The following is a 16,148-nucleotide window of genomic DNA, read 5'->3' as shown; positions in this document are numbered from 1 at the left end:
TTTTTTAAAATACTTTTGTTTGCACCTGTATTGCAAAACCATATCACATAATATAAAATCATATTTTACATATTTCTGAAACAAAAACATTGTACATTTTGTCAATTTCTCAAATAAAAATATTATACCACAAATATTCATTGTTTACATCAAATGTAAAGTCAAAATGACACACACCTTATAATTTCACAATAAAACTAAAACAAATGATTAATCAACAAAAGCAATAACCAAAATAGAAAGTTTAATAAACTATCCAAAAGTTCTATGCTAGGATTTGTCATTGGTCTTTAAGCATCTATAATTTGAACAACATTTGAAATCAATTAGGATAATCAACAACAACTTAAATCTTTAATAAAAGGAATAAAAAAAGTAAAACGAATAATTATAAATTATTAGTGATATAAAACATGTATTTACTAGTTTTTCCATATCCCCATTTTATGATAACGACGAATAGCATCCTCATCATCTGAATCATTTTCTTCAGATGATTGACGCACATGTGTTATGAAACAAGGGGCCTCATAGTTAAAATCTTAATTATCATCAGTACTATCAGGAATATATTTTCCCGTGAAGAACAATTGACCATATAGTGTTATAAGGATCAGTGACATAAAAAACTTGTGTTGCTTGAGTTGCCATGATGAATGGTTCGTTCTTATAAGTTGTCTTTCGAAGATCAACCCGTGTGAATCATAATTCATCGGTTTTCACACCAGTGTTATTGTCAATCCAATTGCACTTAAATAAAGGCACTTTAAAAGCAACATGATCAATCTCTAAAATCTCCTCAATGATTTCAAAGTAAGCTCTAGATGCTAGTACATGATTGTTATCTCTAGAATTAAAGAAGTGCACGGATTCAACTTCAACCACAACCCCACTATTTTGCATGGTGCTAGGATCATCCTTTGACATTGTGTTATACCCCAAAATTTGCCCACTTCTTTTTTCAAGAAAACTCCAATCTGAAAATTAAGAGTTTCATATAATCATGGATTTTTATTTCAAATATCCTAGCATATGAAGTACTTAAATTTCAGAAACTTTTCTTATACAGTAGCTTGGCTTACAGAGGAATTTATTCTTACGCAAACGCCAAATACTGTTCATTACATCACAAATACTATTTATTTATTTACAGATAAATAGTACTAACACAATCATGCAGAGTTAACTCTTTTTGCAGGCGCAGAAGCAGGAAACTCACACTATACTGGTAACAATTGTTTTTGGTTTCCCACTAACTTTTGTACTATATTCCATTATTTTCAAAATCTTTTCAAATCTCTTTTTCAAAAATCAAATCTTAACTTGTGTGTTTTCTGCTAGTCAAATATTTCTATTTCTGTGCAGTAAACAATTTTCAGGTTATTATCGGTAATTTTACCCGCATACTGTAAATATCTGTTATTATGTTTCTGTTTTCTAACAAGTCATGTAAATAAATTTTTCATGCTTCACATATAACAAAAACAAAAATAACAACAAAAAAAGAAAATTAACTTTGACAGTTGATTTTTTTCACTTTAACTGCTGCTTCAGTACACGAACAGTCGATTGACAGACAAACTGCGGACGGTACAATTCACAGTGATTTGTACAATCAATCAAATCAATCATTCACAATTCAAATTTTCAAAGATTTTTGTGTTAGAAGTCTTCTGAATATCACACGATTACCAGAAACTCAGCACTGCACAAAAATCAGGTACGCTTAACTGTCTCCTACACAAACAGTCCCTAATCAGGGTTTTTCTTGTTTTTACAGGAGCAACAAGTTTTTGAGAGCTCAAATGGATTTCATACACATCCATATATCTCAAAGTACCATCATACAAATTTTCAAACTTCAATTCACTCAGACGCACCGTCAGCAGCTCAAACAGTCAACAGACGACCCGTTTGACCAAAAAAGTCAACTGACAGTCAAAAATGAAATTTTTTGTCAAAGTCCATATTTTGTCAAAGGATTCAACATTTGATCATTGGATGATCACAATTCATCAAGGAAAGATCAAAAATCAACAAAACCCTAAGATTCAAAATTAGGGTTTTTACCTGAAAAGTCAACTCAACTTTGACTGATCATAACTCTCTCATCCTGCATCCAAAAAATTCAAACCAAAGCTTGTTTTGAAGGAAATTCAATTATCTTTCAAATGCAATTGATCCCATGGTCATAGCATTCACCATTTGAAAAATATGGCCAAAGACATTACAGGTCATTTTCAAAGTCAACAAAAAGACACTTTTTTCAAATGGACACACAAGGAGAACCAAAAATCATTTTGATATGAGACCAAAGACATTGGTTAGAGGACTCTTTGAGGTTTCCAAAAAGTGCAAGATCTCCTTCATATGACAAAAATTGAAGGATTTACACCTTGTTGAAGTTGGCTAAATTTTGGGAAAATGCATGAAATCAACATTGCTCAAAAATGTATTTTTTCCAAATGGGGCCAAGTTTTCAGCATTCAAACATCATTTCCATGATATTATGGGCCTCCCACGACCAAGACTAAGCCCATACCATTTTTTATCCATTTTTGCATGATTTTATCTTACTTTAAGATTAAAATTAAAAGGAAAATGCATGGATAAATGGTAGCTTACAAATCAAGCATGACTCACCTCAAAGAATCTTCCTCTTTCTGCAGAAGATTGAAGAGCAAGGCAAGAGAAGTAAAGGCAAGGTGACTTGGTCAAGTTTTCAAAGATTTTTAATATTTAAAAATCAAAGTTTCAACAAAGCTCATCAATGCTTTTAGCTTAGTTTTTAAGCAGCCCTTGGCTTATAAATAGGCTAGTATGCTTCAATGTAAAGAGGACACACGAAATATATCAAGGCATAGTCAAGAAACTCATCAAAATTCTCTCAAAATTCCATAACTTTGTAAAATTCAAATTTCATTCTCCAATCAATATTAATACAAATCAAGCTTTTTAATCATCTTCTCCAACATCATAGAGTAAGATTAAACTCTTAATACAAGCACATGAGAGTCGTATAAGACATTCAAAGTTCTTCATGTACATATGCCTTTAATTTTCGTTTTCAGATATACAATTAATATCAATGTAAACTAACCATTCTATCATGCTCATAAGGTCCCATGTAGATGATCTGGGTCTTAACATGCCAACTCCCACGTGAAAATTAGCCTATACCATTAACCATTGAACATGAGTGTTCATACTTGAATCCTTTCGAATCCATAGTTACAAGGCTTGAATTGAAAAACTAACACCACCATCGTGTTCAGGAGACAATTTTAAGTCAGTCTGGGTCCTTTTCTTTTTCGTTCATGGCTGTTTTTGTAGGTTTTCAAAAAGCATGGAAATCTGAAGGAAAATCCGCAGGAAATTCCATAAGTAAATCCGCAGCTAATTTCGCAGGTACCAAGGAAGAAGATGATGAATAGTGGCGCTGAAATTTTGACCGCTTGCGTGGCAATTTCTAATCATCCCATTCGCTGGTCAAAAAACGTGGACCCCACGTTGAACCCTTGACTTCAGCATGATCACATGTTGAACCTCAAACCATGTGCATCATGTATCCACGCATCTGGGCCTTTGATCTCCATCAGTTCTTCATCCAACGCGCCTGATCCAGCAATCCACACCATGGACTTTCAATCATGCCACACAGGATCAGTATCCTTTCATATTTTCTATTTTTATTTTATTTTTATTGCAAAATTATTTAAAAATAGTTTAAAAAATCAAAAAATTCCACAAAAATATTTTAGACTTCTAAAAATATATATTATTTTCTGAAATAAAAATATTTTATTTTTCTTCATAATTTCAATATTTTACATAATTAATTAGTATATATTTATATATTTGCTTTTTAATTATTCTAACCCATCAAAAAATCATAAAAAAATTGTTCTTTGTGTTAAATATTGTTTATATATCATAAACTAATTTTGTACATATTTAGGATAATTTTATTATTAAGTTTTAATTATTTGTGTAATTATTTGCATAATTATGTTTTAATTAACTTAAAAAAAAAAATCCAAAAACAATTTCAAAAATTACAAAAAAAATAGTTTTGTTCTAAAATTAATTAACAAGTGTTTTGTACATATTTTAAACTTGATTTCTAGGTTTAATCATATTTTCATCTTTTCTTTATTTTAAATTAATTAATCACATATTAATTATATTTAAAATAAATCATAAAAAATCCAAAAATATGCCTTTTATTTCTTGCAATTTAAATTCCTAGATCAATGTATAGGATGTCAAATTCATGTAAATAGGCTAGTTTACATTTCCCGCACAATCGATGTAATAGCGTAGATTTACTTTCTGCACTTTACATTTCCGCATTTTAATTTCCAGCACCCATATAAACTGCGTGTATGTCAAAGATAAAACTGAACCATTAGATCACTAACTTCAAAGATAAATATCTGAATTCAATCACAATCACATTTGCACCTCCTAGGGTAACCCCTTTTCACTCTTTTCAAAATCAAGTTACATCTCTACTGTTTCGAGTACAAAATCGAACCTTTTGTTTATATCCGACGAATGGATAGATTTTTAAAGGGAACAAGGATAAAGACCTTACAACTCAGGGTAGACCTCCTAGTTTGCTTGCTCAAAATTAAAACAAACAAAATTCTCATACACTGTTGTTTTTTCAAAAAACAAATTTTCCAAAAGACAATATTTTGTATACATCCAAACACGGATCATTACAAAATTAACGATCTTTTCAAAACATCTTTCGAAAGATAAACAAGCATTTGTATATATCCGCACAAGGATCATTACAAATTCTATTTGCAAAGGTATTTCAAAAACACAGGTAAAGCATTCCGAATCAATTGAAAAGTAAAGCAAATGAGCTAAGCAAACTAAAGAGCCCATGGATAACCATGGATACAAAGGGTGCTAACACCTTCCCTTTGTATAACCTACCCCCTTACCCAGAATCTCTCAAAGGTCTTTTTTCTGTTTCTTTTATAAACCTTTCCTTCATTGGATAAAATAAAAGGTCGGTGGCGACTCTGTAAACTTTTTCAAAAGTGACGCGAAAGCGTCCGATCGACAAAAAAGGAGTCAGTTCACGTATCCCACCCACGGAGGGGTATGGCCCGAAAGGACGGTCCACAGAACTGGCGACTCTGCTGGGGACTACAAATTCAAAATGTTTTCAAAAGGGGTTACCTTTAGAGTATAGATCATTTCGATGTTTTCAATTGTTTGATCTGATTGCTTTACTTTTCACAGGTTTGCTTGGGTACTTTGCTTGTGTGAAAGATTCTAACCCGAATCTCGAGATACCTTAAGTATATGACAATAGACCAAGGAAACTGTACGGCATGTACCGATACAGTTGATCTGGTAGTCATCGTTAGTGTGATACTTTGGTTTATACTGATGTCCCTTGAAAGCGATCAAGGAGTATATTAGGCTTCCGAAGTGTCATTAACACTAATTTGTCTTAGAACCTTTTAGTTGAACTTGACTTGTGGCCTATTAAGTGGCTAGCTTTGAAATTGATCGAAGCTAGTTATCCTCGAGGAATATTCTTGATCGGCCGTCCGAGCGCCGTATTGAGATGTTGTCTCCAAGGATCATAGAACCCGAATACTATTCTAGGACAGGTTTTCAACCAACTCAACTTCAGAGGGGAGGGTATCACCTATCAACCTCATGCAAGCCTTTAAACCTAAGGCTATTGTTTGATTTGTTTTTGTGTGCCACATGTTTGCATCATAAACACATCATTTTTCACTACACATTTCAAGGATCAAAGAGTTTACTTTTGTTTTTGCAGGTAATGGCTCCCGCCACCAGAGATTACATCCGAATCAATATCTCAACGGTGCCATCTGAACTCAAAGTCTTGGTAGCAGAATTCCCCAGGAATGCTCAATTCACTGAAAAGCATGGTCACCTACTCCATTTGGTTACCTCAAAGTTTGAAGAAGACATGATACGGGTCCTGTTCCAGTTCTTCGACCCTGAACATCATTGCTTCACATTTCCTGATTACCAGTTGGTACCCACTTTGGAAGAATTCTCTGAATTAATTGGATTACCAATCCGAGATCAATTACCTTTCACTGGTTTAGAAAGAAAACCAAAACCTGAAGTCATTGCTGCTGCTTTACATCTGCAAAAGTCAGAAATCAAATCCAATTGGGAAACAAAGAGTGGAGTTGAGGGTTTGCTTGCCAAATTCTTACTGGAAAAGGCTCGACTACTGCTAGAAAACAAAAGTTATCCAGCTTTTGAAGAAGTTATGGCACTTTTAATCTATGGGTTGGTTTTGTTCCCTAATTCCGACCAGTTCATAAGTGTACACATCATCAACCTTTTCCTAATCCGTAACCCGGTACCAACATTGCTGGGAGACATCCTACACTCTCTACACACTCGTACCATGAAGAAACGAGGAACTCTCATGTGCTGTATACCACTACTGGCTAGGTGGTTTACATGTCATCTTCCCCGATCAGTACTGAGAAATGAACAAAGAGCACAATGGTCTTACAGAATCATGTCTTTATCTCATTCAGATATCCGATGGAACAACTTCTTTCAAAGAGACATTACTATCATTGATCATTGTGGAGAATACCCTAACGTGCCACTCCTTGGCATTAAAGGAGGTATCACTTACAATCCCTCTCTAGCTCTACGCCAATTCGGATATGCAAGAAGCAACGGTCCTCATGACATGATTATCCGTGGCATTGTGTTTGATTACGAGAATGATTCTCACAGACACCGACGAAGATTCATACAGGCTTGGGACAGTGTCTATAGAATAGAAAGCAAAACTCTGGGGCAATGGAATTCTATTCCTATGGAACTTTACCTCAGATGGGTGCGTACTCATGCTCAAAAACTCATGATGCCCTATCCCGCTGTTCTACCTGTGACTATCAAATCAGAAGTCGAAGGTTACGAACCTCAAGTTATTCTACACCCGGATATGCCAACTGACTTGGAAGAGTTGCAAAAATCCTGGGTTCAACTCAAAGAGGAAAGAGACACCTTCAAAGAACACTGTCAGGACTATGAGAGAAGGCTATTCGAGCTCACCAGACAGCTTCAAGAAGAACAAAGAATCAACGCATTCCTGGGGACAAAGAGAAAGCGTCCACGGGAGACCTGAAGGATCATTCCATTTTATTTCTGTCTTGTAAGCCCAAATGAGGCAAATAAAAAAGAAGCAAAAAAAAAAAAAAAGAAGCAGAAAAAGAAAAAAGAAATAAATTGATTAACTAACGTTTGTTTCTTCTTTAACAAATCTAAACTCTAAGATCCTTGAAAAATTGCACACACATTTCACTTCATGCATTGCATATACATTTCATACATTGCATTCATATACATTGCATTTGCATTTCATACATTGCATACACATGGCATCCAGTCATACACATTTCATAACAGGTTCTCATGACGGGTTTCTCATCTCTTCGCTGTTTATTTCAGTCAGAAGAGATGGAATCTGAGGCAAGCATCAAGAATCTCGAAGTACAGAATGCCCAAGTTCAAGTGGCAATTCTGGAACTGGCAAAGGGGCAACAAGAGCTGAAAGCCCTGATAATCAAGAAGAAGAAGAAGCCCAAAGAATCTGCAGGCTTGAGTTACCTGAGAAGGAAGATCAAGATCCCTGTCAAAAAGATCAAAAAGCCACCAATCCCTGAAATAGTCGGTGATGGTGAACAAGAAGATAATCAAAGCAACCAGGGTTCTGCTAAACCCTCTCTCTCTTCAAATGAAGAAGAAGATCATTCTGGAGACGAACAGGATGATGACAAATACCAACAGTTGGAGGATCGTATGAAAGCTATGGAAATACAAAAAATACCTGGCTTAGATTTCAATGATCTGGGACTCGTGTCGGATGTTGTCATCCCTCCAAAATTCAAAGTTCCAACCTTTGCAAAGTATGATGGAGTTTCTTGTCCAAAACTACATTTGAGATCTTATGTGAGGAAGATACAACCTCATACAACAGATAACAAATTGTGGATTCACTTTTTCCAAGAAAGTCTGTCAGGTACACAACTCGAATGGTACTACCAGCTAGAAAATACCAAGGTTCATACTTGGGAAGAATTAGCTGCTGCTTTTTACAAACAGTACCAATACAATGCTGATCTTACACCCACTCGTACTCAATTGCGAGGCATGTCTATGGGACCAAAAGAAAGTTTCAAAGAGTATGCACAAAAGTGGAGAGATATGGCTGGAAGGGTTCAACCACCCTTATCTGATCGCGAACTAGTCGACATGTTCATGGGCACTTTAACTGGCCCATTCTATAGCCATTTGCTGGGAAGTTCATCATCAGGTTTCACTGACCTAATACTGACCGGAGAACGTGTCGAAAGTGGCATTCGAAATGGAAAAATTCAAGTAGGATCCTCCTCTGGTACTACAAAAAGGCCCATCAGAAATGAGGTCAATACAGCGCAAATTCAGACAAGTCACAAAAGTGATCAGCATCAATCTGTAGGGGCAGTTATGATCTCCGCATCTGCACCTCAAAAAGATCAACAGCTAAAATATACGCATCGACCAGATGCACCAAGAAGAACTTTCACCAAAATCAACATGCCAATCTCTCAGGCATTGCAGCACTTGCTTAAAGCGGATCTGATCACATTAAGGGGTCCTCCGAAGAATGTCAATACTTCTTCTCTGAATTATCGCCCTGATGCAACATGTGCCTATCATTCAAACTGTCCAGGACATGACGCAGATCACTGCTGGGCCCTGAAAAATAAAATCCAAGACATGATAGATGCTGGAGAAATTGAGTTCGATCCTCCAGAAACTCCAAATGTCATCACAGCACCTATGCCAAAGCATGACAAAACTGTTAATGCTATCATAGACACAGTTTACATTTATGATGTGAACGAATTATCAACTCCACTCTGCGAAGTCAAAGGAAAGCTAATCCGAGCTGGTTACTTTCCAGGGTGTGACCCCGACTGCTTTTATTGCACTTGCCTGCCCAATGGTTGTGAAAATCTGAGGATGGGAATTCAAAAATGGATGGATCGCCGTATCATTATGTTTGAGAGGCTCCCTTCTATGGACGTACTGTGCGAAGTCTTTGCAAACGGGATAAGAATAGAAGACGTCTCAGTGATCTCCAGCTTACCATTCAAAATCTCTACCAAGGCTCCATTCAAACTTTCTGCTACACTCAAAGTGGCATCAGTAGTCATTGCTAGACCAACTCCATTTCCATACTCCTCAGACAAAGCTGTCCCATGGGGATATGACACTAATGTTTACATTCATGGAGTTAAGCAGGATCCCTCGACTAAAGAGGACGCAACACTAACTACTTCAGCTGTAAGTAACATTGCAGGCACTAGCAAGATCACGAGAAGTGGAAGAATCTTTTCACCAGAAATTTCTCCAAATGTTGCTGCTGGTCCAGTCCGAGTCCCAGTTCCTAATCAAAATGTCAACGCTCGAGGCAAAGAGCCACAAGTTGAACAAATTCAAACCCCGGTGGAGATCACTGCTGAGAATCCATCAAAGCAAGAAATGGAGGAAATATTGAAAATCATCTGCAAAAGTGATTACAATATTGTTGAGCAACTGGGGCACACTGCTTCAAAAATCTCAATGCTATCTCTGCTAAAATATTCAGAAGCTCATGCCAAAGCTCTGATGAAGTTCCTGAAAGCTGCGCATGTGCCTCAAGAAATCCCAATCGACCAATTTGAGAATTGTGTCGCCAGTCTTACAGTGCCCAATGGTCTTGGTTTCTCTGATGTGGATCTAACTCCTGCTGGAAGAAATCACAACAAGGCCCTGCACATCTCTATCGAATGCAACGGCACCACTCTGTCTCATGTGCTAATAGACAATGGTTCCTCTCTAAACGTGTTACCAAAGGTAATACTGGAAAAACTTGACTTCAAAGGAGTTGTGCTACAACCAAGTGATGTGGTTGTAAGAGCCTTCGATGGGTCAACAAGAACGGTGTACGGAGAAGTTAAGCTCCCAATCAGAGTGGGCTCTCAAACTTTCGATGTTAGCTTTTCCGTAATAGACGTTCTTCCAACATACTCCTGTTTACTAGGACGCCCTTGGATACATGGGGCAAACGCTGTAACTTCTACCCTGCATCAGAAGTTAAAATACCCAGTAAAAGGAAAGGTTGTCACAGTCTATGGCGAAGAAGAATATATGGTCAGTCACTTGAGCAACGACAAGTATGTTGAGATGGAGGGCGAATCCATCGAAACTCCGTATCAAGCTTTTGAGGATGTATCTCCAGATATCTCTACCACCAAGCATATTCCTGCTACTCCAGCTACAACTATGGCTTCTCTCAAAGATGCCAAAGCCATGATTGAACAGGGTGATCGCACAGTATGGGGACAACTCCCTGATATACCCTACAAATCCGACAAGCTAGGTCTGGGCTATAATGGTGAAAATCAAAAGAATGATCAAAATCCTCGCTCTGAAGGGTTAATATCACACTTCGCCAGCCAAGAAGTAAACGCCATTGATGATGAAGGGACATACTTGAACCACATCATTCAGCCATATCCAGACGAAATTCCACCCATTACCATGGGAATGTGGGATGCTGTGGGAGGACCAAATGACGGTTACAACTACCAGTATATCACACCTCAGAATTCTTACATTGCTCTGGAAGATCTTACTCCAACAGAAGAGGGTAATCAAAATGACGGAAGTATCACAAGTCCCGTCACTCAGCAATATCAAAATCCACCCAAAGAAGTATGGGACACGCTAGGAGAACCCAGCGGCAAATACGACTATATGGTGAAATATTCCGCTCCTCCGAGCTTTTCAACTCCCATCAAAGACATTGTCCCGACTGGATGGGACGAACAGTACGACGACAACTTCGCTCTTGAAGAAGCCAGGAAGATGCCAAACAACGAAGGTTATTTTCTGTCACAGTACACTCCTTATCAGGATGCACAAGTCTCTATTCAAAACATCATTCCTACTGCATGGGACGGCCTTATCGAGCATCTCGCTCAGCCAATAGAGGGACCTCCACCTGGATTCTCATATCCAACAAATCATCCAACTTATCCTGAGGAATTACCTACGCATTTTCCCACTAGCGGAATCAATGCTACGGAAGACGAAAAGAACAACTGCAACTGGAACAGCTGGGTGCTCCCTGCTAACAACAGTGGATTGAACAACTGGAAAGCAGAGGATGTGATCTCCTTTGATCAGGAGTAAATGCCATTTCCTGTTTTCTTTGTGTATATTGTGCAAAGATAAAAGTGGTTCCTGAACAATCGAACCATGAGCTTGAAAGCCGTGTGCCTTAGCACAACGGTCCTGCTATAAAAAGGGTTTGTCATATCATGATTATGTGCATTCAATAAAATCATGGGATGCTTGCATGTTCAAAATTTTGTGATCCTTTTTCTTTCTTTATTCGCTTTCAATTAGCTATGTTTTTCTCTTCATACACACTCACATATCTACCATGCAGATTCACATACACGCTGGATCCAGTCAATAACGACTCTGCTATTGCCCGTCATGACTTTGAAAATCCGATCTACCAAACTGAGGACGAAAGTGAGGAAGATTGTGAAGTGCCAAGAGAAATTGCAAGACTTCTAGAACAAGAAGAAAAAGCCATACAGCCTCATGAGGAGCCGATTGAGGTCATCAACTTGGGCAGTGACGAAGAAAAGAAAGAGGTCAGAATTGGGGCTGACTTAGAAAACAGTGTCAAGCAAAGACTGATTCAATTGTTGCAAGACTACGCCGAGATATTCGCCTGGTCTTATCAAGATATGCCTGGCCTTGACACGGACATTGTAGTTCATCGCCTGCCAATCAAAGAAGGAAGCACTCCGGTCAAACAGAGACTGCGAAGGAGTAAGCCTGATATGTCAAAAAAGATCAAAGACGAGGTTGAAAAACAATTCAATGCCGGATTCCTAAAAGTTGTAAGTTATCCTCCTTGGATAGCTAACATCGTGCCTGTACCCAAAAAAGACGGGAAAGTCAGAATGTGTGTAGACTACAGAGATCTGAACCGGGCAAGCCCCAAAGATGATTTCCCTTTACCACACATCGATGTACTGGTTGACAATACCGCACAATGCAAGGTATTCTCCTTTATGGACGGATTCTCAGGGTACAATCAAATCAAGATGGCACCCGAAGACATGGAAAAAACAACCTTCACAACACCCTGGGGAACCTTTTGTTACAAAGTAATGCCCTTTGGTCTGAAAAACGCCGGAGCTACCTACCAACGAGCAATGGTAACACTATTTCATGATATGATTCATCAGGAAATAGAGGTGTATGTCGATGACATGATCGCAAAATCCAACACCGAAGAAGAACATTTGAGTCATTTACACAAGCTGTTTGACAGACTCAAGAAATACAGATTGCGACTGAACCCGAACAAGTGTACCTTTGGAGTAAGATCCGGTAAACTCTTAGGTTTCATCGTCAGCAGTAAAGGTATTGAGGTTGATCCTGCCAAGGTCAAAGCCATTCAAGAAATGCCTATACCCCGTACCGAGAAACAAGTCAGAGGATTCTTGGGACGTCTAAACTACATAGCCAGATTCATTGCCCATATGACTCCTACTTGTGTGCCAATCTTCAAATTACTGAAGAAAGATCAAGTGGAAAGATGGAATGACAAATGCCAGTTAGCCTTTGATAAAATCAAAGAATACCTTCAAAAACCGCCAATCTTGTTACCTCCTGTGGAAGGCAGACCTCTGATAATGTACCTAACTGTGTTAGAAGATTCAATGGGGTGTGTACTCGGACAACATGACGATTCCGGTCGAAAGGAGCACGCAATCTACTATCTTAGCAAAAAGTTTACCGATTGTGAAACAAGATACTCACTACTCGAAAAAACTTGCTGTGCCTTAGCATGGGCGGCTCGCCGACTAAGACAGTATATGCTAAATCACACCACTTTCCTGATCTCCAAGATGGATCCAATCAAATACATGTTCGAAAAACCTGCTCTCTCTGGAAGGATTGCAAGATGGCAAATGATCCTAACAGAATATGACATTCAATACACTTCGCAAAAAGCAATCAAAGGAAGTGTGGTAGCTGATCATTTAGCTCATCAAGCAGTAGATGATTATCAGGCATTGAACTTTGACTTCCCAGACGAAGACATTATGCTAGTCAATGACTACAAACAACCAGGATCCCGATGGACTATGGTTTTTGACGGAGCTTCTAATGCGCTCGGCAATGGCATCGGAGCTGTGATCATTTCCCCCACAGGAGGTCATACACCCTTCACCGCCAGATTGTGTTTCAATTGCACCAACAATATAGCCGAATACGAAGCATGCATTCTGGGTCTCAAAGCTGCAATTGATCTAAAAATCAAATTCCTTGAAGTCTACGGAGACTCGGCCTTGGTAATCTACCAAGTCAAAGGGGAATGGGACACAAAGCACCCAAATCTAATTCCATACAAAGAACATGTGTTGAGTTTGATTCCTTACTTCGAGGAGATCACTTTCGAACACATCCCACGCGAAGAAAATCAACTAGCTGATGCCTTAGCTACCATGTCATCCATGTTCAAAGTCAATTGGGACGACGAAGCTCCTATGATCACCATTTACAGGCAAGACGAACCAGCCTATTGCAATGAGATCGATACCAAACAAATGGAAGACAAATCATGGTTCCATGAAATACAAAGGTATCTCGAAACCCAGGAGTACCCTGAAGGGGCATCTATTAACGACAGAAAGTTTCTAAGGAGATTTGCCTCCAAATTCTTCCTAAGCAATGGAACTTTGTACAAGCGCAACCATGACTCGACTTTACTTCGTTGCGTAAACAAGAAGGAAGCAGAACAAATCATGGAAGACATACACAATGGTACCTTCGGTACTCATTCCAACGGACATCGCTTTATCTTGGTCGCTATTGACTACTTCACAAAGTGGGTAGAGGCAGCTTCATATGCTTCTGTCACCAAGAATGTGGTAGCCAGGTTTATCAAGCACAATCTCATTTGTCGGTACGGCATCCCCGAAAGGATCATCACTGACAATGGCACGAATCTAAACAACAAAATGATTACTGAACTCTGCACGCAGTTCCAGATCAAACATCATAATTCTTCTCCATATCGACCAAAGATGAACGGCGCTGTCGAAGCCGCCAACAAAAACATCAAGAAAATCATACAAAAGATGACAGTAACCTACAAAGACTGGCATGAGATGTTACCTTTTGCTCTTCATGGTTATCGCACATCTGCGCGTACTTCAACAGGGGCAACTCCATTCTCGTTAGTCTACGGTATGGAAGCAGTTCTCCCAATCGAAATCCAGATTCCTTCCTTAAGGATCATGAAAGAAGCCGATCTAGACGAAGACGATTGGATTCAAACTCGATTCGACCAAATACACTTGATCGATGAGAAAAGACTTGCAGCTATCTGTCATGGCCAGCTATACCAAAAGCGCATGATCAAAGCATTCAACAAGAAAGTCAAAAGTCAAGCATACCAAACTGGTGGCTTGGTTATCAAACGCATCATCTTACCACAAGGTGATCCCAGAGGCAAATGGACCCCCACCTACGAGGGACCATTCATAATCAAGAAAATATTCTCCGGCGGTGCCATGTTGCTTACCACCATGGATGGCGAGGATTTCCCACACCCTGTGAATGCGGACATAGTCAAAAAGTACTTTGCTTAAAAAAAAAAAAAAATACAGCTCGCTAAGTTGAAAACCTGAAAGGGCAACTTAGGCAAAAATGAGCGTCTCGGTGGATTGAAAACCCGAAAGGGCGATCCAGGCAAAAATTAGAGACAAAACAAATACAATCCCGGTAGGCTGAAAACCTGAAAGGGCAGCCTAGGCAAAAATTAGGGAATAAAGCATACAACTATGTCCCGCTCAGCTGCCTACTCACCGACAAGGTTCAACACCTCAAAGACGCCGATCAGTCCAATCACTTTCTTCCAACAAGTGAGGGATGAGATGCTCGAAGACAGATTGGCAATAGCAGAATTGAAACTTGACTGGATCGTTCTCACATAGCTATTTCTTTTCATAAATACTTTTCAAAACTTTCTGACAATTTCCTACTTCTAGGATTGTTGTCTCCCTATACTAATCCGCCTATCACGGCACCTTTTCAAAAATCAATGCAGCTTATAACTAACATTTTCATTTTTTCTGTTTTGAATACGCGAGCATCCCAATGATATTTTGAGTGAACATATGCATTTGAATATGATTGATGTTTACCAGGAAAAACAGGAATAGCATTCCGGACATGTCCCAATTATTTGGACATTATCCTAAACCAGCATCAGAAGGAAGTTTCCCCAATGGAGACACATTCCTCAACAAATCCCTCAAAAAGATTTTTCTTTCGAAAGAAGTCTTATTCCTCAGCAGGGTTGTTCCAGATTACTATCTTCAGAAGGTGTGATCCCCGCACCCGGACTTGGTCAGATAGTGCATCGGAGGATTATGCATCTTCCTCATTCCCATTTGAAAGGGCATCAGAGCTTCCAGTTACCTTTGGTTCCCCAAGCAGTAGTCAAAGATCCTTCAATAGAATATCCTGGTTCTCAAAGAATTTCCCCAGACGAGGGTACTCAAGCAAGACAAAAGATCATCAACGATCACAATACATTCATGTCCAGCTGACTAGTGGGAATTTATTTTTCCAATTAGAAGCTTGACATCACATTCACATATTCACATTCACATATTCACATTCATACATCATATTCATACATCATATTCACAATCATGCATCATACGCATATTCATACACAACATAACATGCATATTTCTCCGGGAATATCTCATATCATACATGCATCATAGACATCGCATATTATTAACTTGATTTTTCAGGTAGGCAGATATCTTCAACAAAGATGTTCTCAATCACATGCCGTGTTCACCTGAATTCCATGAACGGTTCTCTCAGATATAATCAAGCCAAAGATTCATTCTGATCACTTACCAACTCAAAAAACAAGCATCACAGATCTAAAGTTGATACCTCAGACGGTTCCAGAACGATCTAGCATCACAGATCTAAAGCGATACCTCAGACGGTTCCAAAACGATCTAACA

This window comes from Vicia villosa, unplaced genomic scaffold, assembly GCF_029867415.1.
Source record: "Vicia villosa cultivar HV-30 ecotype Madison, WI unplaced genomic scaffold, Vvil1.0 ctg.000025F_1_1, whole genome shotgun sequence".
Classification (NCBI taxonomy): domain Eukaryota; kingdom Viridiplantae; phylum Streptophyta; class Magnoliopsida; order Fabales; family Fabaceae; genus Vicia; species Vicia villosa.
Note: the sequence above shows the minus strand (reverse complement) of the source record.